A 26,420-nucleotide genomic window follows, 5' to 3' on the forward strand; every position below is an offset into this window, starting at 1 on the left:
GTAATGCTCATTATTAAAAAAAAAAAACCACCTTACATGTTTACCTTCTATGAAGTCCAACTTTACATACCATTTGCACTGAAATGAAACAGTAGATTGCACTCAAGATGTGCATTTTTTAAAGTCATGGTAAATATTTCTGTGCACTTCATTCTGCTTTTTTCCTCATGATCTTAAACTACGTTTAAAATAAAACTATGTAAAAACTCACCAAGTTAAGTCAGTAGGAAGACTCTAATTTGTCTTGTCTAACAGGAAACCTCTGTTGGAAATAGAGATGATGAATCAGACTTAACCAGATTCTGAATCTCATACAAGTCTTTACTTATTTTGGCTATTCTGAAAGGAAAAATCTTACAAAAGCAGGTAATACATTTGCTAGGATTTCCTAGTCAAAATGACCATTCTTAGATTTTATCACTAGTTCTGGATATTCTATTTTTAGTCATCTCTCAAAAAGATTATACTTAGATATGAATGTCCGAAAAATCCAAGCTAATTCCTTTAATCAACTGGCCTATGAATGCAGCAAAAATGAAATCAATGGTTTGCTTCGTGTCAACATGTACAAGAGGGGGGTCATCATCACATTTGCCAGTTACCTCACAAACTGTTCAAAGAATTCTTATTTCGTTTTTATGTAAAATGTCCTTTATAAAAAGTACTCTGGGTCAATTACACTGAAGCAAGATACATTTAAACAAAGCAATGTATTCTATGGTTTTAACAAACAGCTACCACAGTGAGGTTCCTGGTGAAGACTGGGGGGATATCTTGGCTAAACACCACCACCACCCTAATTATCTACCATAGCCTACGAAGTAATTCAAAACAGAAACAGGGATAAGAGTGGTTGCCAGCCTTCCAGAAGCCTAACATAAGGAGAAAATTCTAGCACTCTCTTCCCTTTTGTGGGAAAATGAAGTACTGCATACACACTGGGAGATTCCTTAAAAATAGAATCTTTTCTTGAAAATCTAAACACTAACTTTAACTGGTAGACCTACAAATAAGCTTCTCTGATTTTCATAAACCAGTCTAGTTACTATCGATAATAGAAGAAGCCCTCACCAAAAACGGTCTTCAACTACTGATGCTAAAACAGGCCAGTCTTGATCAGAAGATTTAAGAGTAGCAAGAGTGAGGCTGAATTCATTTAACAAATATTTACTTAACACCAACTGTGCAAGGCATTCTTTCAGACACAGTGGTTTAAAAAAAAAAAAAAAAAAAGACAGACAAGGTTCCTGACCCTCTGAGGGTAGATAGACAAACACCTCTTAAGACTCTGTAAGTAGTCCTAGGCGGAAGATGCCAACCAACTCTAAGAAATGAAAATGCTGAATGCTGGTGATTCTTAAAACAGAAACCAATACCTTCAGTCCCTTACTCTTGATTTTTTTTTTTTTTAAGTGTAAGGCTTTGGTTTCTCAGTTCATTTGCCACAATGAAGATTTTCAGGCCCAATGGATTAGCAAAATGCAAGGAGTCTGACAATACTGATGAGGACTGGGAGGAACAGGAACACCTCTCACACTACAGGTAGGATGGCAAATTAACACAACCAGTTCTGAAAAACAGTTTATTATCTAATAAAACTAAAGATACAGCAATTTCACTCTCAAAAATGACCCAGAGGAATTCCTGCACATCCGTCAGCACACATAAACAAGAACGTTCATAGCGGCATTGTTCCTAACAGCCAAAAACATCAACAGTAGAATGGATACATAAATTATGGTACATTCATATAACAGGAAGCTATATGGCAGTGAAATTAAACTACTGTTCTACATAACAATATGGATGAAAGTTACAAACATATTGTTAGGTTCTGAAAGAAGACACAGAAGAACATATATTATTCTATTTATATAAAGTTCAATAACAGACAAAACTAAATTATAATGGTTTGTAAGGAATCCTAGGTGGTAAAATCACAGAGAAAATGATTATCACAAATGTCAGACTCTCCACAAGAGCATGGGTTATGATCTAGAAGGAATACACAATATAGCAAGCTTCTGGGTGCTGGCAATGATATATTCCTAGGTCTAATTGGTGGTTATATAGGTACTTGCTTTTTATAATTCATCTTTATACAGTTATGTTTTATATATTTTTCTGTTTTATATTTCATAATAAAAATGTTCAAGAAATACGTTAAAATACAGTAGCTACATACACACACACCCACACACACACACACATGCATATATCCTTCTGCATCTAAGGGTGAATACAATGTCTTGCACAGAATACACACTTTTCTTTTCCAAGATAATTCATAAGGAGAAATCAGTAATAAAGCAGGGCCACCTAGGAATGAACACCTATAGACAGACTTGCCTATCATACTTTCTTTCTTTGAATTTAAATGAAATACCTAAGATCTGTATTGCAGGGAAATTTACAGTACTGACACAAATGTTTAAATCTACATAAGGCTATTCACCAGGAGCCATTAGGTAAAACCCAAATTATTATAAGAAATAATCCAAGGTATCTGAAAGCAAAGCCAAGATACAGTATTATTTTTTGGTATTACCTTTTTAGTTTAATCGTGGCCTCTGATGGAACCTCCAATGAATTCCCATCTCACTTGGAGTAAAAGCCAAAATCCTTGTAATGGTTGGAAAAGGCCTACACAATCAGACCTCATCTCCAATTATGTCTTCCTGAGCTCACTATGTTCCAGTCAAACTGCCCTTCTTTGCTGTTGTTCCTGAGACAGAACAGACCCATCCCTGCCTCAGGGCTTTGTACTCGCCTTTTTCTCTACCTGGGTAACTCTTCCTCTAGATATTCTCCTGGCATACTCCCTCACTATTGTTGGATCTCTCTGTAATAGTCACCATCTCTGTGAGGCCTTCCTGGCACCCTTAAAAATGTCATCCTCTCCCCCAAGGCCACAATCCTATTCCTCCTTCATCACTTCATATTTTTCTCTAGCACATAAAATCATCTACCCTACTGTATCTGGAATGCATGAAAGGCAGATACCTGTCTGGCACAAGGGAGGCCAGAAATAAACACTTATTTAATAAATGGCTGAGTTAATCTCTTTTTCTTTTGGATTTCCATTCTTGAAAGATTAGACAGTAACTCCATACATTAAAAAAAAAAGTTTCCCCTCTATGTCAAATTTATTTTTATTTATTTTTTTAAAGATTTTATTTATTTATTTGACAGAGACAGCCAGCGAGACAGGGAACACAAGCAGGGGGAGTAGGAGAGGGTGAAGCAGGCTCCCAGCAGAGCAGGGAGCCCGATGCGGGGCTAGATCCCAGGACCCTGGGATCACACCCTGAGCCGAAGGCAGATGCTTAACAACTGAGCCACCCAGGCGCCCATCTATGTCAAATTTATTAACAAAGTTTGTTTTACTAACAAGTTTCAGGTTAGTAGTATTACTGAGTCACGGGTCAAATAAGACTTATAAAGAGTTGATACAAACCAAGCTGCATTTTCCCCCTGTTCTAGTAATAACAATGCTGGGAAACTAACAAAAGACAAGAACTCTTCCAGTGAGCTGGTGCAGTCGTGTATTGGTGTACCCGCTATGGGAACTTCTTGACAAGACATAGCATGAAGACTGACTGCTTCCTTTAGTTAGGCTTTTTCAGTGTTGGGTTTTTTCAAAATGAGGTTTTATTTTAATAGAAGGGGAAAAAAGGTGTTTTTAAAAAGAATTATGTAAACAAAAGATAATTTCAAGAAGAAAGTTCTTTATATTTTTACTCCCACAGACATGGAAGGCTTCTGTTATGTATCCCGATGAAATATCCCAAGAACGTGACTACAGTTAGAGAAAAAAAGATTATTTTTGAGTTAGGTACTAAAAATTGTTATAGCAGTTTCCAGAGTGAAAGGGAAAACAAAACTCCATACTGTTAGTGTATCATAGAATCTTATTCTAAAAAAAGATTAAAAATAGGAACATTTCTCCCCAGCATAAATTGCGGGACTGATGTGATAAAGAGCAGGTAAAGAACTCCATTCAAACTCAGTGATTACAGTAGCATACTGGAAATAATTCACTAAACAAAACTTATGGCTGAGCATACAATACTTGTGACCCGAACCATATCCTAAGACATGAATAAATCTGCAAGAAAATACACAGGCATCTGATATTCCGTAGTTATACTTATTACTAAGGCTTCAACATTAAGGTCTTATCAATTGTTAAAAAAACTTCACACATAAATTCTTAAAGGTAGTTCACATATTCATGAGGTGAAAATATTGTATATATATTCATACATGAGGTGGCGGCCCAAATTAGTTGTTAAGAAAGGAAGTCCTACTCAAACACTTGCAGCAGGCAGAGGGTATTATTAGAGAAGAGTAACAGTTTTCATGTGTAACACTTCAGCATTCCAAGAGCTCAGAGCTCTGAATAGCATCCACGTTTAAAGGGGAAAAGACACGGAGCATAAAAATTAAAAATATACTCAACCTTGCAATAATGAAGAAAGTATAGTGGATTAAAGAGTCCAGACAAAAAAATTATAAACGAAACTACTGATCAATGAAACATACGGTCCCTGAACAAAATTTATCAGTAATAATTCTAATATAAGGTGAAGCCTTATATTTTTTTTAATGCTTAATGTGGCTAAGAATGGTCCAAGAAACTCTTTTATAAATATCAGTCATGCCTGGATCATGCTAAATTTAGAAGGTAACACAAGAATTCCCTGAACTGGACTGGAGATCAGTGAATAGCCCTATACTTGGTGGAAAGTATTCTAGGAGTTAAGAAGTAGTAAAAGAGGAAGGGAGAAAAAGATGAGGTAAGGAGTCACTGACATTTGTGAAAAACAGCTACTGGAGATGAGACAATTAAAATACAAAACACTGAAATGCAAAAGTTGCCAAATTTATCAGATTCCAAAAAGAATCCATAGGAAAAGAAATTTTTAGAACCTCTGACCCTAATAAAAGAAGTTGGCATTTCGAGTTATGAAAGGGTTTCCTCATCCCTCTCTCTCCTCCAAACGATGATGTGAATACCAAAGCGGTGGGCTAATTGGAAGAATTCAGGGAAGATACTTAGGGGGAAAAAATCAAACCAGGGAAGCAGCAAGAACAACTATCACAACAAGGAAGAGGAGGAAGAGGACAAGGAAAGCACAGGAGGCTGTTGTTTACTGGAGTTCTGTCCGTAACAGCAAATAAATGGAAACAATTTAAAGATCCATCAAAGGGTCTGGAAAAACTGAACTATTCATAGTGAAATAAAAATTAAACAGCTAAACCGAGGGCCCTAGATTTATATGCATGCAGATGGATAGACCCTGAAAAACAATAAGAAGCAAAAAACAAACGACTGTCATAGAATTTATATATTCACACACATTCTCTCTGTCTCTCTGTCTCTCTGTCTCTCTCACTCACACACACACACACACACACACACACACACACTGCAAGGATGCACACTAAATTCAGGGTAATAGGTTGTCTCTGGGGAGCGAGGGTGGGGAAAAAACCCGAGAAAGTAAATAAAGAGGGTCTTCAGCTAGAGAGGTTTGTCACAGTCTCTCTAGTTTGCCTTTTAAAAAAATGTTTCAAAAATAACAAATTCAGAAGGAAAAGTAAAGTAGGAAAGATTTTTTTAAATCAACATCAGAGAAATATTTTAAATAGACAATAATGTAGTCTGAATCAAACAAACAAACAAAAAAGCCAATGAATTCAGACCAGATCTTCTTAATAATGAAAAAACTAACTCTTGTTGATAAAATACTTTTCCCAGTTGACTGGAATTACATAGCACTGGGCTTACTTAAGCAGAGGGAGGAGGAGGCTGACTTCATATACCTCAGCAAGAAAGCACATTTTATTATTTTTATTTATTTAATTTTGAGAGAGAGGGAGAAAAAGTGGGGCGGGGGGGAAGAAGAGCAGAGAGAGAGGGAAAAGGGAGAGAGAAAGTGCTGGGCGTGGAGCCCCACATGGGGCTCGATCTCATGACCCTGAGATCATGACCTGAGCCAAAATCAAGAGTTAGATGCCTAACCGACTGAGCCACCCAGGCGCCCCCCAAGAAAGCACATTTTACATACAACTAATACAGTAATCCAGCCTATCTTCAGAGGCTATAAATCCTTATAAAGTAACCAGGCTTCCACAGAGGACCTTCTCTTTCCTCTCCACCATTCTACCTTCTAACCTCCTGAAGACCTGTCCTCCACCCTTCCCCCTAATTTTATTCATTGCCCTCATAGGACTAATCCCTTCTTTAATCACCTCAATTCTTAGTCCCTGAACTCAAAGACAGATTTTTTTTAAATGAAAACTTGAGACTTTCTGAAATGATTTAAGCTTTTTCTCCTCTTCCAGTTACATTTTTTCCTCTCTTTTCCTTTGCTTTTTGCCATCCCCAACCTTTTTTTTCCCCTTTCCATTCTCTTGCTGACCAACAGTTGCTTTCAACTGCTAGCAAGCCTCTGGCATATTTATACTTTTCACTTCTTAAGGAAAAGATACTCCCAAACCAAACAAAATCCCATGCCATAGCCCAAAGGTCAACTAAAGGGGAGAAAACTTAAAGTCAAAAATACCAACCATATTTTGCTGCCTTTCATTTTGGCATGAAGACCAGGAATACAGTTCCAACTACCAAATAAGACAGCAAAACCAAACTTCCTTTTACATTTTATCATCTTTATAGCACCGAAATGTACCTGGGGCCGTCTGTTTCACAAAACACTTTGGTTAAGAGTTATAAGACCACTGAGAATAGGTCCATACAGTTAGGTATGACAACCTAGTGGAAACCACAGCTTCAAGATTCACAAAAGAGGTACAACCCACATGCTACTCCCCCATCCTCCTGGTCTTCGTTAAAAGGACTTCTGAGGTCATCCTGTGTTAAATGTTTTAAGCTACGTAACCATTTCCTCAAAAACATCAGTCACTGCCTCAGTCTCCAAAGTACTCTGACATTCATCATCTTATTTGGGATTTTTAATAACCCTGTGAGGCATGTGGAGCAAGTATTTTACAAATAAGGAAAGAGAAGCTCAGAGGTCGTGGTCACATGACTATGAAGGCATCTGAATTCAAAACTCAACTCTTTGAGTTCTCCAAATCCAAAACTTCATCATTCCTATGACTGATACTTAGATCATGTATGGTCTTTTATTCAACATGTAGGAAATGAAAAATATCTGACAGAAGATATATTTATATACTCTAGCTTTCAATTCCCATTTCATTTTCAAATGGCAACTCTGCTGAGCACCATTATTAAGGGAGCCAATCATTGACAGGCTCATGCCTACTTTGAAGACTGGACCCTGGGAAAAAATCATATGTTCTAATACTTTAAGAAAGACTCCATACTTTAGCACATAATCATCATTAATTTTTTTAAAATAAAATGTCTAGTGCTCTAACATGCCAGAGTAATTTTCTAGCCTGAGTTTCCAAGAAACCAGTGTCTTTCCCCCGAGATCTCTCTCTCCACTGCCATAAGCTCACAGAAAAAGCACAATTTCTATCATTCCTTAATATTTGAGATGTACACCATGACTAAAATACTAAACAGCACCATGTTCCACCCAATTGCTCAAGCCAAAACCCCTCTTTTCTTAGGGTTCCCATCTATCAGCAAGTCCTGTCAGCACTCCTGCTTCCTAACACATTCCACATTTATCCATTTCTATGAAGTTTTCTCTCACCTGAACTGGTGTCAACAGGTTTCTAACTGTCTAATAACTCCATTATTAGAAAGGATACTGGAAACAAACCAGGAAAAACATTTAACATTGGCATCCTCCAATCTAGCTTTCCAGTCTTACCTAATGTGACTGTTCAAATTCAGTCGACTGTCAATACTATCCAATTCCATTGCTCAGTCCACATTCACAACAAAGCTAAAGTAGCTACACAGACCGGATTCCTAAGGATGTGGGGTTACAAAGATAAAATACAGAGATCTGCCACTCTATTTGTTCTTGGCCCTCTATGAACCTCTTTTCCCTTTCAATTCAACCAGCTTTTACTGATTAAAACTGCACAGACATGATTCGACTCTGATCCTCAGATTTTTTTTTTTAAGATTTTATTTATTTGAGAGAAGGAGCGAGCATGCTCACAAGAGAGAGAGCATGAGTGGGAGAGGGAGAAGCAGACTCCCCGTTGAGCAGGGGTCCTGACACAAGGCTTGATCCCAGGACCCAGGACTATGACCTGAGCCAATGGCAGACCCTTACCAACTGAGCCACCTAGGTGCCCCTTCAACATGTTTTTAAAAGGCTCCTTTATTTCCTGAAAACTCTCTCCTTTGAAGCAAAGATTCACCTTATCAGCCTAATCAAATTATTTTCAAATAGAGTGCCCATTTTGAGAGGCCTATTGATTAAATTTTGGAAGAGTAACTTTTCCCCACCTATACAAGCAAAGACAGATATTTATCCTAAATCCAACAACTAATCTTTTTTTAAAATATTTTATTTATTTGAGAGAGAGTGAGCGAGAGTGCACAAGCAGCGGGGAGGAGCAGAGGGAGAGGGAGAAGCAGACTCGAGCATGACGTGGGGCTCGATCCCAGGACCCTGACATCAGGACCTGAGTGGAAGGCAGACACTTAACTGACTGGGCCACTCAGGCACCCCACCCCCAACAACTAATCATTAATAAATATGTTTCTATTGCTGGAGCCCTAGAGTCAGTATCTCCAGTCCCAGGTTGAACTACCAGCCTTAACACTACCAATTTCTTTGATTTTTTTTTAAGATTTATTTATTTTAGAAAGAGAGACAGTGCAAGTGCAAGCGGTGAGGGGTGGGGGGCGGAAGGGGGGAGAGAGGGAAAGAGAGAATCTCCAAAAGACTCCCCACTGAGCACAGAGCTCCACACCGGACTTGATCTCATGACCCTGAGACCATGACCTGAGCTGAAAGCTGAAATCAAGAGTCGGACATTTAACTGACTGAGCCACCCAGGCGCCCCCTACTTGGTTTGAATAAAGAGAAAATGTTTCTGGCCTTGAAGAGTCAGGAAAAGATTCAACTGATAGTTAAAAGAACTGCTCATATTTTCAGGAACTGAGAGCTTCTCCTCAATATATAAGTCTTCTTCCTTTAAACAATTTTCCTACCATCTTTTACAGTACACTTTGCCTTTAAATAGCAAGCCCTTCTGAAGTCACAAAAATTATTTCTCTGTCCATTCAACCCCTGGATACCAGCTGGAATGAAAACTCAGTAAAATCAATTTAAAAAAATCTAGAAGAGTCAGCGAGGTATTCAAATCAAACTGGGAAGCTTTGGACTCGAAACACAAATTCATTCAAATATTAAAACTTACAGAACTCATAAATACACTCTAAGGGATTGGGCCGCCAAAGTTACAAAATGTGGGCAAAAGTTACCACCACCACTTGATCTTTACTGCCAGAGGTAGTTACTTTAAGAACTATCTTACAAAGGTCAACAATTTATTGGGTCTTCTAAAATCGATTCTTCACAATGAGAAACGGACATCGCTTAGATAAATAGAGTAAGAACAGAACAAGTCAACATATTCATAAGCTTCTGCTGTCCTTGGGACCTGAATTCTAGTGCAGGCTTTGCCGATGCTTTCTGAAATCTGACTTTTCTCAGCCTTAAATTGAGGATGACTGTCCAGCGTCTCTTTCAGAGCACAAGTCTACGCCCCTCTAGAAATAATGTTAAAATTATATCTGCCTTGGGGCACCTGGGTGGTTCAGTCGGTTGAGGGTCCGACTCTTGTACTCTTGGTTTCGGCTCAGGTCGTGATCTCATGGGTCAAGGGATGGAGCCCCGTGTCAGGCTCCGCCCTCAGTGGGGAATCTGTTTAAGGATTCTGTCTGCTCCTCCCTCCACTCGCACACACACACACACACACACACACACACTCTCTCTCTAATAAATAAATCTTAAAAATAAAATTATATCTGCCTCTCTTCATATACGTTTTCTGAAAACTAAAAGCAATACATATACAGTACAAATAATTAAAAAATGATAGGAAGCTATAAATGAAAAGTAAAAGCTTCCTTCCAGACACCCAAATCCCTCTTCTAAAGCCTAAAGACAACCACTGTTTTGTAGCTTCAGAAACAAACCCCCAAAATGCACAAAACCAAAAAAAGGGCATGTACTAGCAAACACACACACACACACACACACACTCTTTCATATTCCCTGAAGGCACACACAGACCTATCCTCTCTAAAGGTTGTAAAGAATTCCAGTGTAGGGTGCCTGGGTGGCTCAGTCGGTTAAGTGTCTGCCTTCGGCTCAGGTCATGATCCCAGGGTCCTGAGATGGAGTCCCACATCAGGCTCCCTGCTCAGCGGGGAGTCTGCTTCTCCCTCTCCCACTCCCCCTGCTTGTGCTCTAATAAATTAACAAATCTTTAAAAAAAAAAAAAAAAAAAAGAATTCCAGCATACCCTGATGTGTAGTTTCCAAGTGTCTGCTACAGCAAACAACCCAGCAACACAGGTGTATCTGAACATACATGCAAGCAAGCCCAAGAGCCTGTATATTGTTTATTTTGATAGCCAAATTGCCCTACAAATGTTGTATTTAATATATACTCTCTGGGTGATTGCCAGATTCCTTGAAACTCTGAGATCTACCCACTTGACAGATATGCATCCAGGATGGCCAGAGACAGAAAAACAGAAACAAAAAGAACCAGTAAGACTTAGACCCCCCCCCCAAAAAAAGGGTCAGAAATATCTTTTATGAATTAAGTGGACAAACTTCAACCAAAAATGTAGCAAACATGATATGTGGTACTTTGTTTATAAGATTTAAGTGCTGCTGTTTCTTTGAGATGTCTGTGTAAGAAGATATTGATAGAAAATAAATTTCAGGTGGGAACCAAAAGGAGAGCGTAGGTGAGCACCTTGTATTGCAGAGTCTCTGTGAATCCCAAGAACACACAGTTTTTAGATCGGGATGTGGATTTAATAATATGTACAGCTAAATTCCTTCATATATAATCTGGCTATTTTCACCCAGAGAGGTTTATCAACACAGAAGTCAATTTAGTTCCTTATCTTTGTCACTGGCAAAGGATCCCTACGAATTCAGCAATTTATCCCCAAATTAAATGGGATAGTATATGATTCCAAAGGTGATAAAACTGCTAATAAAGCACATATACAACTCTTGATGTATTTTTAAAGTGTTCATCCACTTTGAAAATCATCTTAGTTTAATAGGAAGTATTTACAAAGGACCATGCAAACATCAGGTGACTCTCAAAGTGTGTGTGTGTGTGTGTGTGTGTGTGTGTGTGTGTGTGTGTGTGTGTGTGAGTATGTATGGGGGGAACACATGAGTGTCTAAAAACAGAATAAATATATACGAAACTTCTCATTTTACTTTCCTATAATTTATTAGCAGTATTACATCTTCAACTGCAGTATGCTATCACATTTTGGGGGAAAAACAAAAACTATGTTAGTGTTACACTGAAATGTAAAAAAAAAACAAAAACCAAAAAACCAATAATCTTTTTTATTTTAGTATCAAGGAAATGCAGTATATCTAATGCAGTATGTTTTGTTTTCCGCAGGAGCTCCCTCTAATTTTATAAGACCACTGGGAAAATACAATTTAGGAACACCTACTATGAGATTATTTCCAACATATTCTTTTCTCTCCTCACCCAAGTAAACCAACCACACCCAACACTCAATCTCCCAAGAAGACTGCCCCCGGTTTCTTATACTATCAGGGGATCACTAGAGAAGACACACACGGAGCCTCATAATCTTAAGCATCAATCGGAAGCACTCAGAATCAAGCCGACCTTACATACACCCACACAACACACATCCTACGCGGAGAGCCAGGAGCATCTCTTTCAAAACAAGAGCTAAAAAAAAAAAAAAAAAAAAAAAAGAGGGTGGTTTTCTCAGCGCTTGCTCTGACTACACCACAAATGATCAAGAGGGCCCAACTCCAGACACTGCACTTAGAGCAGACAGTTCCAGGCATCCAAGGAGGCGTCAGCTGGGAAAGGAAGGGGGAGCTGAACTAAATGGGATGCAAAGTCAAACATAAGGATTACCTGGCAAGGGTCCTATGACATTATCAAATAATCCTTTGAGAGGTCCACAAATTCTGCCACTAATTAAGAAGCCCTTACCTGTAAGGCTTATGATTTGGGTAGGCCCTTTAAGATTGCAGCTGTAGAAAAATTAAAATCTTCTAGGTGTTGGCAAGTTCTACCTAATGGAGTTCAATGTCCCATCTACCAGACTGAAGTCCACAGCTTAGTAGATAAAAATTTTAGGTTAAGAGTTTTCAAATTAAAATTATAAACCAAACAAAAGCAAATACTCTTGAATCACATGATTAAAGAGGCAGACCTCAGACTGAGACAAAATAATTACGTCCTTCACTGCAATCTACTGTTTCCAAGACACATTAAGAATCTGTTTCTTGGATTTGAGACTGGTATTAAGTGGCAATGAATCAAGGACAGAAAAATAAATGACTTGAAACTAATCCAAAAATCAAATCCAAAGACATTCAATTTAATACTGAGCTTGCACATCCTGTCAAGAACAAACTAAAGCAGCATTTGGGTTGAGTTGCTATGTTGAATGGCAGACTACTATGACCTAAAAGAAAGCAATGGCTTATGATTGGCTACAGACAGTCTGGGAACCCAAGTAAGTATTTATTGGTTACTGCCCATCCTTGCCACAAAAGTTTATCCAATCAAATCATGTAATACAAATAACTTTCAAAAGGAAGTAGTTTGGGTTTTTTTTCCCATTGTATCAGTTTTTAATGAATATGTACTCTATACAAGGCACAGCTGTCAAGGCACAGTCCAATGGAGAAAAGGAGGCGTCTTAGTTTTCTACTGTTGCATAATAAATTGCCAAAATCTGATGTCCAATGTCCTTGAGACTTCACATAATTTATAATGAACTCAATCACTTCTGTAAATATCTCATGTCTATCAACTCTGACTTTTCACAACTGATGTTAATTTAGCTAATTCAAAATATCTTTATAGTTGGCAATAAAGATGATACCATTATCCTAATTCTTTATTCTAGAATGAAATTATGACCTCTACTTCAATCCTTACAATGAAAAATTATTCAAAAAGAAAAAATTGTTTAATTACTTTAAAAAGTACTATAGACATTTACAGCGAAATCATTCACAATTTATAGGGAGTGGGGGGGTGGAGAATGAAGTCAGTACCGTGCTCACTATCCAGTTTGTAGATTCTTCAGATCTTTTCTTGCCTCACTGCCTTTAAGTAGTGATAATCAAGCACAAGAAGAATGTATAAATTTAAACCCACCCATTTTAGTATTTGTGAGCTTGGTTAAGGAACTGGAGACAAGGTTTAGACAAAGTTTTGGCATCATAAAAAGCTCTAACCAGATCCTTTTTTTTTTTTTTTTTTTTTAAAGATTTTATTTATTTATTCGACAGAGAGAGACAGCCAGCGAGAGAGGGAACACAAGCAGGGGGAGTGGGAGAGGAAGAAGCAGGCTCATAGCGGAAGAGCCTGATGTGGGACTCGATCCCGGAACGCCGGGATCACGCCCTGAGCCGAAGGCAGACGATTAACCGCTGTGCCACCCAGGCACCCCTAACCAGATCCTTTTAAAAGGATCCAAACTCTGGATGTACTTTTTTTTTTTTTTTTGCAGTTTTTACATGCAGTAAAATTAACCTTTTCGTGTACACTCTGTGAATTTTAACAAAGTTCACGTGTAAGACCGCTACAATCAAAATACAAAACAGTTTCTGTGTAAATTTTAAGACAACAACCGTAAATAAAAGAATTACTTAAAGCACCTACTTCAAAAGACAAGATTTCTACCAAGTCAAAGCAGGCAAAACAGGACCTAAAAATTTAAACAAGGATTTACTGAAAATAGAGGAATACCGGCCCTCTCCACTTTTGCTCCTGCCTTCTAGCCAATCCAAATCACTACAAATGCCCCCATTTCATTAATTCCCATGGCTTCAGTCACCACGTACATGCCTATCTCTTCTCTACTGCAAACCGGCTTCCTGCTACTAGACATCATGTGGCTATCTCATAGGCATCTGAAACTCAGCAGGTCCAAAATGGAAGCCCATGCTCCCCCCAAAAACCGGATTGTCTTCAGTGATCCTACCATTCACCTAAGTGCTCAAACCAGATATACTGGAGTTAGCCTTAACTCCCCACTGTCTCTCACTCCCCACACCTCCACTTCCCATCCCCCAATTTAGTCAATCCCCACGTCTTGTCATTGTTACTTCAGAAATGTATTTCAAACCCATTTGTTTCTCTTGATCCCCACAACCAACAGCTTATAGTTCAGGACATTTATTATCATATTATACTGCAGTATTACCTTAATTAGTGCAACGCTTTCTTGTTTCATTCCTGCAGAGTAAGCTAGTGGTTGGCACAACATCTTTGCACAAAGTGTTTTCTCTATCCAGAATGCCTTTCCTTCACCTTTGTAAACAACTACTCTAATCTCTCCAAGTAGAACTTCAATGCTTCCTCCTCCCCACTTTCAATGTGTAAATCTCTTGCTGCTGTGATTACCCCCCTTTTTCACTAGACTCTGAGTCCCTGGAGGGCAGCACTTAACTGTGATATTCGCCTTGATAAGCCTGGTGTCTAGGCAGTGCCCAGCAAATAGTAGGTGCTTAATAAATGTTTGAAAAAGGAATGAGTGAATATATCATGATCCAGATAAAATGGCCTCAAGGATTTTTACTTCCCTTTGCTAAGATTCTATGCTTACCAAGTGACCTTTCGCTTAATACAACACAGTAGTTACTAGGTGCACGATCTCAAGTTATTAAAAAAATCCTCTGTGCCTCAGACTCCTCACCTGTAAAATACAGGTAAGAATTCTTCCTTCATAAGATTACTATGAAGATCAAATGTCTTATATACATGTAAAATGCTCAGAGCAGCGCCTGGGACACAGTAAGTCCTCCATAAACATTAGCTATTATTAGTTTTTGCTAATAATACCCTGACAATAGAAGGGGAATGGACTGAGCAGACATATGTTTTCTAGGTCACGGAAAACACCACCCTTCAATGAAAATTAATAAAATGGCATTCTTGGGGTGCCTGGGTAGATCAGTCAGTTAAGCGTCAGACTCTTAATTTGGGCTCAGGTGATGATCTCAGGGTCCTGAGATCAAGCCCCATGTTGGGCTCCGCGCTGGGAAGGGAGCCTGCTTTAAGATTCTCTTTCTCCCTCTGCGTGCCATCCCCCAATCAATCAATCAGTCAGTCAGTCAAATGGCATGCTGGTTTATCTGTCGGCCCCTCGTGAGTTTGTTTAGCCACTTTTCCCTGAGACCAATCAACTCCGGTGACACTGAAGAAACAGTTTACTTGCAAAACTTTCGAATGTATCCTGAATCCTGAAGACCCCATCACATTAAAAGCATCCTGAGAGGGCTTGTCAGAAGAGCTAGTTGGTCACCTTATGACATTTTGCCTTGGTTCTCTCTAAAACACAACATTTTGGTCAAAGGCAGTACAGTTTAGTGAAAAGAACGTGATGTTAGGTGGGAGACACTTAAACTAGGTCACTAATTAGCTGTGAACCTGATTGTGCACTTTATTTTTTTTAAGTTTTTATTTTAATTCCAGTTAGTTAGCATACAGCGTTATATTAGTTTCAGCTGTACAATATAGTGATTCAATACTTCCATACATCACCCTGTGATGCTTGTGCACTTTAAACTGAAAGTCTCCGAGTTTAAAAAAGTACTAGTCAGTTCTCAATTATCCATACAAAAGGAGGTAAAAAGTGGTATAAGTAATTCAAAACAGAGTAAAAGAGAAATCCTTAACATTTTACTTTGTAATGTATTATGTAATTTTTCCTATAGATTCATATCCAAAATTGTATCTGGGCTAAATTAATAATAAAATGTATTTACATAGCATGGCATACATTAAAGTCATCATGGGGGTGAATTCAAAATAAAAGAGGAAGGCCAGCATGAAATAAATTCCTATGGATAATAACAGGAAGATCATTTAAAACTATTATTATATAATAATTCCTCTCAACCTCACAGCAACCTCTTGAGGCTCAGTCTTAGCCATAAAATTCTTTCAAACGAAAGTCTCTAAATGTCATTCAGAAATAAAAGGTGAGAACAGCTGAGTTTCCAAAGGTGAATCATTCTAGACCTGGGGAGCCAGGAGGCAATCATCCAACTGAAGATTTTGCTCTCACATATGTGGGGGTGCATTATTGTGCCTAAGGAGCTAGAAGTGGGTATCAGCCTAACTGCAGGCCAATTTATGTCATAAAAGCAAGGTATTCTTGAAAGGTTACATAGCAACCTCAGCACCAGAAAGTACTTCCGCGACCTTGTCTAAACTCTTTGATCTTATAGAAGAAACTGAGATCCACAGAAGTTGCAACACACCTGAAACTACATAATAAATATTTAAATACTGGGAAGTTCACCTACTTATTTATTTATGATATAACTGACATGTAACATTGTATTAGCTTTAGGTGCATAACATAATGATTTAATATATGTGTAACACTACAAAATAATCACCACAAAAGGTTAGTTAATGTCCATCATTACACATAGTTACAAAAATGTTTTTTCCTTGGGAAGAGAACTTTTAAGATCTACAGGAAGTTCATTATTTAAATAATACACTGACATAAACAAATAACCTTCTCCTACACTTCGTAAGAGACTTTAATGCATTCAGTTTAAATTGGGCCACATCTATGCATCTGCTCTATCTTCCAGTTCTATACTGAACAACTTCAGATGTGCTAAGAAGAAAATCAGTCCTCTGGAATATAACTTCACTCCCATACAAGCTTCTCCACTACACCACCACCTGAGGCCTCCTTTCCAATTAGCTGTTGGTTAGGCTGTAAGCCTGTGTGTCAGCTTACACACAGAGTCATGTGCCTTCCTCAAATCTGGTCATACCATTCTAAAAACCAGGAATATTCTCCCATCTCCTATTTGGATATTACCCTTCTGGATCCAGGTCAAGTTCCACCTTGCCTTGAAGCTTTTCCTCATCACCGCAGCTCCCTATGAATTCCTATCATACTTATTGTCATTTTCTTGGCAGTGAACAAAGGTTACTTAGAATCCCTTACCTGATAATTAATGTAGTAGGATGCCGAGTACTGTAATTCTGTGTATGTCTTCCCCTACCCCCAAATCCTCTTTAGATAGGTCTAGTGAGACCTAAGAATAGGTATTTAAGAAACAAAACAACTTATCAGATAGAAAGGAGAAAATGGCTGACAGAATAATAGATTCTTTCCTTTATTAAAATGTTCTTTAGGGGCGCCTGGGTGGCGCAGTCGTTAAGCATCTGCCTTCGGCTCAGGGTGTGATCCCGGCGTGATGGGATCAAGCCCCACATCAGGATCCTCCGCTATGAGCCTGCTTCTTCCTCTCCCACTCCCCCTGCTTGTGTTCCCTCTCTCCCTGGCTGTCTCTATCTCTGTTGAATGAATAAATAAAATCTTAAAAAAAAAACACAGAAATTCCACTTCCACTTCCAGAATCCAAACTAATGAATCAATCTGATCAGTGTATAAATATTTATGTATTAGGATATTCATCAGCATAATTTACAAGCAAAAGCTAGAGAAAAAGGAAGTTCATTTGTAGGGAACTGACCAAATATGATGCATTCATACAAAAAAACTCTGTTGAAGAATTCTATGTAATTATTTTAAAAGATCATTTTTAGTGACATGTAATATTTTAAGTTTTTCTTTTTCCTTTTTTTCTATTATTTTAAAATCAGAAAAAGGAAAACTTTTCATCCTGAATAAAAATACAGCATAGATTTTGCTATTACACACATCTCGTTTTAAGGACACGTGTGTAAAGTGCATTACTCACATTTACTGCGATCGCCACCACTTAAGGAGTGATGCATCAGCTTCGTAAAGAGAAGTAAGTCCCTGACAATGCACTAAGGTCAACATGCGGTTCATTTCCCTGCTGTTTTCATGTTGTTTCTTCAAACCAAAAGTTTCTGGAATAATATACCAGCAGCTTTCAGAAAGGAAGTTTCTCACCTACACAGAGGACATTTCCATAAGTGGTGACAGGAGGGCAATGAGTCAGCTTATCATCAAGTTATATTCCAAAGGTCGACCATCACCTCCACCACCACCCCATCGTCAGACCACCAACGTGGAGCCTTTCTGGTCAACAGATTTGAGTCCTGGGGTACATTAAGACCAGCATGGTGCTTGGTGTCTTTGTGTCGACAGAACTGCACTGGTCTGTGGCTCCCATCGCCATTCTACTTCAGATGCTCACCCATACTCTCTACCTAAGCAAGGACCTCTTGGAATAGTCTCTACTCCCCAGATAAAAACTCCCGAAGTTTCCTCTCTGAACGCCTATTCCCTCTACCAAGTGGAAAAGAAGAGCAAGATGAAAAAGTACAAAAGCCCTGAAGGAGGACTTAGCTGGATATATTGGAAAAATAAAAAGAAAGCCAGTGCGGCTCGATCATGGTAAACAAAGGAAAATACCATAGACGAAACAGGCAGGAACACATCACAGAGGACCTAACAGGTTATGATAGATACTTTGGATGTTTATTTTCATAAAGTTTGCCGCTCCCATGGTGAATCAATTTTATATAAATGAGACCTAGATCTATCTTTCAAAACCTCATCTGCTCTTTGAAAACCCAGTGCAATAGATTCGACTGCCTGCCTGCTAGGCAGCCTCTCCTAAATGTCAATACATGCAAAGCCAAACACTATCTTTTTTTCCAAAGCGGCTCCTCCTGACTATTTTATATCTGCTAACAGACCGATCATTCACCCGGGCTTGGTATCTCAAAGCTGTCTTGCATTCCTGGCCTACTGTCCGCCCCCACTCCTTACAAGCTCCCCGGGGCCTCAAATCTCCAACTTACTCTTTTTTCTCTTCTCTAGTCCCACCGCCACGATCCCAGTTCACACTAGCACCAATCCCTGTGCAGTTTGCTGGAACTGGCTAGCCACTTTCCACACCTCCAGTTCTTTCCATCAAATCTATCCTATGTGATGTCACTTAGATACTTTTAAGACCATCATAAGCACACGATATACAAATTTATTACCTCAAGTTCTGACTTCACTTCAAGCCCCACTCATATATCTGCCTACTTAACGTATGTATACTTAGCCGCGTTCGCATCTCAAATTTAACATGTCTAAAATTGAACTCCTGATTTCTGATCTTCCCTCCAAATCCCACACCTACCCCTCCCATTCTTATCCCCCACTCCCATCTCAGTAAGCGGCACCTCTACACACCCAACAGCTTGAGCCAGAAAGCTGGGAGTCAGTCTTGACACTCTTCTTCCTCAACCCCCACATCCAATCTATAATTAAATGGATTCTTTCTTTAACATACTTCTCAAATCCATCTACTTTTCTCCATTGCCTCTGCCACTGAGTCCCACCTGCAAAGATTCTTATTTAAGTGGTGTGAGGTGCAGCCCGAGCCCCGGGATTTGTAAAAGCTGCTCGGGCAATTCCAACATGTGGCTACGGCTGAGAACCACTGCTCTGCAGCTTCTGGACCCCCACTAGCCTCTCCGACCTCACTTCTGCTACTTTCTCCCTTGCTCACTTAACTCCAGCCATGCTGGCCTCCCTGCTTGTTCCTTGAACAGGCTGAGCCCATCAGCCTACTCAAATATTACCTCTGTAGTGCTTTAGTGAGAAATTCCATGGCCATTCCACGTACAATTGTAACCTCCACATCCAATCCAACATACCCTATCTCTTTCTTGGGCTTTATTTTTCTCCTTGGGACATACCGCCTTCTAACATACCATATAATTTATTTATTTACTGCCTGAATATGCACTTCATGAGAGCTGGGATTTTTGTCTCTTTGGTTCCTTGTATATCCCCAGTACCTAAAATGGCATCTGGCACGACGGAAGTACTCAGTTAATATTTAACTTCCCCTGCAAGGCTTTCCCAGATTCCCCCAACTAAACTGAAGTATCCCATTATTCCCCAATAGTAATTTATTCCTTTCCTTCATTAATAATTTGTAATTACATTTGTATTTATTTGTTGAAACTCCTTTCCTAGAATGGAAATTCCACGAGAATAGGGATTTTCTATTTGGTTCACCATTATATACACTGTTTTTCATGCTTAACTGGCACAGAGTAACTATTTTAAAAAATAGTCAACGAATATACTAATGAATGAGTTTGACTACATTTTCTGAAAGCACACTCTGATCATGTTATTTTTCAATCAAAATCTTTCAAAGTCTCTCCATCACTTACCACATTAAAGCCTAACTGTCTGGCCTTGATAGAAGACCTTCCATGTTCAGGGCCAATTTCTCTCCTATCTTATCTCCTATTATCTCAGGCATTTTTCGCTTCAGCCACACTGCACTGCTCATTATTTCCAGTACATACCCTATACTCACAAACACTGCATTTCCCCACCTCCACATTTTTGCTCATGACATTCCTTCTGCCTGAATTCTCTTCCCATCTCTGCCCATCAAAATTCCAGCCTTCAAAATACCTACCCTTCAAAACCCAGCTCAAAGGCAACCTTCACGAAGACAATCCTGACTCCCACCCCAACTTCCCCAACTAAAGGATCCCTTCCTCTTCTAAACACCAAAATATGTAATACTGGTTTAATTCCCACTCATTTCACTACGTATCACTCAATAGATATTTGTTGAAATGAAGTCAGTTAACAGCACTTCTACCTCTCTGTCATAAAGCATATTTAAATGGGGGTGAGAGATGGGGGGAGGGACGTTCTCTTTAGCAAGACCTTTAATAACCAAAAGATGTAAGGCTGGAACGGCAGATTCCCAGCCTTAACCTCCCCTTCTATGCCTTTTCTGCAAAGGCAAGATCTTCCCAAAGTTTTGGATACCAAATTTTTTAATGTATGCAACTGTTTGAAAGAAATGTTAAACTGCACGTGCTACTACCAGAACAGAAATCCCACAGACTATATTAACATGGGTTGCCTTAAGATGATCACATACTTGAAAGAATACCTGGCTGAAAAATCTGGATACCTTACACTCTGCTGTTTGAAAATGATCATGACTAGGAAAACATTTCTATTCAACAAGAAATCTGAAACTTTTGAGGTATTCCGTTCATTTCTACATCATGTTAAATGATGGCGAAGAACAGCAGGAGCAATGCAGTAAAATCCTACCACGAAACACTTGTTGTACCTCAAGTAACAGGCCTTTGTTTCCCTACCCACACCCTCTCCTAAGGCTGTGGTTCCCAAAATGTGGTCCACGGATCCCTGGAGATCCCTTTCAAGGAGTCTATAAGGTTGAAACTATTTTCATAATACTAAGAAATCGTTTGCCTTTTTCACCGCATTGACATTTGCACTAGTGGTACAAAATCAACAATGGGTAAACCTACTGGTGCTTCAGCATAAATCAAGGCAACGGCGTCATACTGCACTACAGCACGGTGTCTTTCACCATCATATACGGGTGATTTTTTTTTAAAAGTCTATTTCACTTAAGAATGTTTTTGATGAAGTAATAAATTTTGATAAAATTCAAGCTTTTAATCAAAAATTAGAATTTTGAAAATCTTGCAGCTGCCTGACAGATTCCCAATACTTACAGACTTTTCTGATGAGATGGGTGATGATACTAACTAATGTGGTTTTTGTGGGTTTGTTTGTTTTTTTTTTTTAAAGCAAGGCAGGGCTTGAACTGACGGCCCTGAGATCAAGACTTGAGCTGAGATCAAGAGTCAGTCCTTAACCGACTGAGCCACCCAGGAGCCCCCAAAATGTTTTTTTTATATTGCATTATGAAATGTGTCATTTGGAAAATTTGCTTAACTCAATGAACCAATATTTCCCAAACAGCCAATGTACGTTATCAAATCATGAATGGATAAAAAACCCATTCAAATGCAAGACAGGCCAATGGATTTTAAGGTAACAGTAACATCAATGATTTCCGTTTCCACCCAGCAACTTAACTTTTAAGAAACTACCAATTGTCAAGTTTTGGTGTAGTATCAGAGAAGAATACGCACAACTGGCCTGAAAATACTCCTCCCTTTTCCAACTACATATCCTTTGCAGATATATTTTCTTCAAATACTTCAATCAAAACTATCAATCACATCAGACTGAATCCACAAGCAGATATGAAAATCCACCTTCTATTAAGCCAGATATTTAAGAGATTTGCAAAAATGTAAAAAGAAAAAAGCCACACTCCTTTTTTTTTGAAAAAGTTATTTTCATAAAGATATTTATATTAACATGAGATAGGTTTTTTTAGGGATTTATTTATTTATTTATTTGAGAGAGAGAGAGAGAGAGAGAGCATGCATGCTCGAGAGTGGGGAAAAAGCAGAGGGAGAGAGAGAATCTCAAGCAGACTCCCGCTGAGCACAGAGCGTGACATGCTGCTTAATCCCATGACCCTGAGATCATAACCCGAGCTGAAACCAAGAGCTGCACGCTTAGTGGACTTAGCCACCGAGGGGCCCCTAGATAATTAACTTTTTTTAACTGTTTTTGATTTTAATTTCTAGTTTGGTAAATATCAATAGATATAAACCACATAAACAAAAGCTCTTGGGGTCCTCAATAATTTTTCAAAGTATAGAACCCTGAGACTAAAAAGTTTGAGAACCACTGCTCTAAGAGAATCGGCTCTGATTCCAGCCACCCCCAAAACTGCTGTTTGTAGCGAATCTTCCCTTCCTCGTCCTCCACCAGTTGAACCTGGGGCAGACATGTGGCCCAGAGAAAATCATGCCTTAGACTGGCCAAATCAGGTATCATTCAGGAATCTGAGTTAAGCCTCATGGATACTGAGGTCTATTTATGGCAGAACACCAGAGTCCATTAAGTCTTATTGCTGAAGTCCTTGGAACTGTTTTGGTTCCAGCCCTCTCTAGGTCCTGTTGTTCAGCTTTCCCTTGGATTCTTGTACAACTATTTCCTTTTGAAAAATCTTTTATATATTATTTTAAATAGGTTTTTTCCCTTATGATCAAGAAAGCCTTAACAATATTGTTACCAAGAGTGTTTTATTTGCTGTCCTCATCTGAGACACCAAATTATAACAAGGTTCTCCTCCATTTGAAGATCATATCCACTTACAAAATGAAAGTCACTCCAACAAAATTAAACTCTGAATGGAAATTATAGGCTTATTCAGAACAAGAGACAAGCTTAATGGTCAGCTTCTAGATTAAGGGAGGCTTAATTTGTTGTTTTTGTTTTGTTTTTTCTTTATTTTCTTTTTGGAGAAGGCCATTATATATCATGTCAATATATTTTAGACAGCAAATGGCTTCATTAAAATATACTAACCTGACAGGGTTTTTCAGGGAAGCTGACGAACAGAAAAAGAACAAGACAGGGAGTCTTGCCCTACTAGATATGAACAATTATAAAGCTAACATAATTAAGGCAGTGTAGTACCAGTGAGAGACAGGCAAACAGACCAACATTACAGAACAGGGAATACAGAAACATGTAAGTGGCATTATAAAGTTGTAAGGGGCAGACATGACTATTCAGTACGTGATGCTGGGGTACCAGGTTATCCTCATGGAAAAAAAAATTAAATTCCTACTTCAGGGTTATCGTTATGGAAAAAAGTTAGATCCCTACTTCACAGCAAACATCCAAATAAATTCTACATAGATCAGAGACCTAAATGTGAAAAACAAAACGTTAAAACCTTTAGAAGAAAATATAAGATTCACCTGTTACCTCAGTATAGGGGAGGATTTCTTCATTAAGACACAAAAAAACACACATGATAATGGAAAAACGTAATAAATCCAACTCTGTTAAAGTTTAAAACTAAGTTTCAATAGAAGATCAAATAAAGTTAAAAAAAATACTAAACATACCCTCAGGATGGCTACTACCAAACCCCCCAGAAAATAGTAACAGTTGGCGAGGACGTAAGCACCTGGAACGCTTGTGCACTGCTGGTGGAAATGTAAAATGGCGCGGCCTCTGTATTAAACAGTATGGCAGTTCCTCAGAAGAACTGAACAGGATCTCAGAGAGACAGCTGAACACCCATGTTTAGAGCAGCATGATTCACAGTGGCCAAAAGGTGGAAGCAACGCAAGGGAACAGCGATAGATAAATGAATAAACAGAATGGGGTATATATGCACACAATGGACTATTACTCAGCCCTGAAAAGGAAGGAAATTCTGACAGAGCTAGCACACAGATGAACCTCGAGCACATTATGCTAAGGGAAGTAAGCCAGATACAAAAGGACAAATGCCATATGACCCCACTCTTAGGAAGTAGTCAGAATGACAGAAACAGAAAACAGTACCTGTTTCTAAATACCAAAAATTGTGTAAATCTTAAATTAAGGAGATGAATGATCACATACATTTTTCTTACAAGTACACAGATACACTAGACAGGAGGAATCAGAGGCTTTCAGAGAACAACTGCAAGCTCTTCTCTAATGTAGCTAGTGGACAGTGGGAAGATTTGTGCCAAGAGCTTCTTAGAAAGAAACAGTCAAGAAGAAAGGTCTTCACAGTCAAGTAAGGGCTACTGTCTGAACGTTTAACTCCCACTCTGAGGTCTGCACCCAGCTCTCCCCAAGCGCCATGACCAGCTTTGCCACACAGAGCAGTGAGGCAACTCCTGCCAATTCTATTAACGTGACTACAGTTCTAAGAATGAAGGCCCAAGCATTTCCTGAAGAGATTATATTTCAGAATCTTTTTTCCTATAATGGGAGCTTGTCAAAAACAAAAGTAAAAGAAGCCATTGGATCTTAGCAGCAAATGTGTCAGCATGGCCTTTCAGAGTGATTCACCATGCCTGAAAACAAACACAAAAAAACCAGGTATGCTTCCCTGAATACACAACCAGAATTTAACATGGGGCCAGTATTGCTATGAAACCAGGTTGAGAATAACCTTATTAAGTCTGGAAGTAAATCTGACAAGATAGTAGAAAAAAAAATTTTCAGATACATATTACAATACTGTTATTATCAGTCCTTGAGTAACTTGAAATCAGTAAGATTATTCAAAATACCACTACATGGTAAGAGTCTAATAAAACATTTTCTGCTAAGGCAGGGATTAGTCCAGCCCCTAAAACCAGCTTCAGAATGCAGTTCCACTGTACCTTTTGTTTGTATTAACCTCCATTAGTGTGATGGATTTTTAAGAAAACACTGGGGATGTGCCAATATTTCTCCGGAGTCTACAGTACATGACAGAAATCCACAGGACTCAGCACTGTTCCAGACCCTGAGTTAAGACAGCTAGATATCAGAGTTCATGGCCTATCTGAAAAATTTCTCTAATTAAGAACAATTTGTCTCATTCCCTTTTTTTTTACGATGAAAATCTAGTGATAATGAAAAAAATATGCTATCACAGCATAATCTTACATAACGGTTCAACCGTGTGGAGAACCGTGCAGAAATGAGGAAAAGGAAGGAAAGACAAACACATGCTTGTGCACGTACAAGCTAAGATGCTTTTACAGAACACTCAAACCCCACGTCTCCAAGAAAGCTCATAAACACAGTTTCCATCTCTAAATTCCATTTTGTGTACCTTTCATCTCGGAAAAAAAGCAAGGTTGCTCTGAGAGAAGAAACTCCCAGTCTCTTCTACAGCTAACCTTATACTAGGGAGGTGGGTGGAGGCAATGCTGTCCTCAGAGGTACTACCTGTCTTTTACATAAAGTATTCAAAACAAGGAATCTGTGAGGTCTAAGATCCAGAATCCAGCAACGTCAGTGGCACAGAGGTGAGTCAAACACTAGGTGCACTGTGTTAGAATAAAGGCACCTTCAGTTTTTAGATGTTGGCTCCAGAAGCTCCGTGAACAACATAATAAAAGGGAAAATGTGATATACATATAAATCCTACATATGGACGTATATACACACGTGTGTGTGTGTGTGTCTCTCTCTCTCACATACACACACACACACACACAGATGAGGGTTCCACAACTAGGACAGGAAAAACACAAAGTGAGGCAGGAACTTCTTGTACCCGAGGGCAAGGAAGCACTCATACACCAAGCTTAAAAGGTTTCCACAAGCCAAATATGGAACATTTTGAGCTTCAAAAAATGTCTATAATTGTTGGTAACATGTAGAATAAATTAAGGTCCATGAATTTACAATGATACTAAAGCAAAGAAAGTGAGAAAAAGGAACAATTCATTTGCCACCATTAGGGGTGATTATTATACCATCTCCTTCCTCAGGAAATCGTTAAAAAGGAAAATTAAGAATTTACCTAACTTCTGATAGAAATTATAATTATTCCTAACGGATGAGGGAAATCTTTTTTTTTTTTTAAAGGACATGTAGAAGACCTACAACCCCGATAGCAGAGG

At 38.8% G+C, this 26,420-nt stretch overlaps 1 protein-coding gene across 2 annotated transcripts in view; it reads right to left on the reverse strand.

The window, feature by feature from the left end:
- Positions 1 to 26,420, reverse strand: part of SPOP (speckle type BTB/POZ protein) — a 63,763-nt gene that overhangs the window by 31,948 nt on the left and 5,395 nt on the right. Inside the window, exon 2 of one of the 2 annotated variants that reach the window (XM_045813719.2) lies at positions 212 to 262. The exons of the other annotated variant lie outside the window; for it this stretch is intronic. The gene's annotated coding sequence lies outside the window, so the exon portion shown is untranslated. The remainder of the gene's footprint in view (positions 1 to 211; positions 263 to 26,420) is intronic. 2 annotated transcript variants of the gene reach the window in all.

The sequence above is a fragment of the Ursus americanus genome, chromosome 23 (genome assembly GCF_024610735.1).
Source record: "Ursus americanus isolate L20-20 chromosome 23, mUrsAme1.1.p, whole genome shotgun sequence".
Classification (NCBI taxonomy): Eukaryota; Metazoa; Chordata; class Mammalia; order Carnivora; family Ursidae; genus Ursus; species Ursus americanus.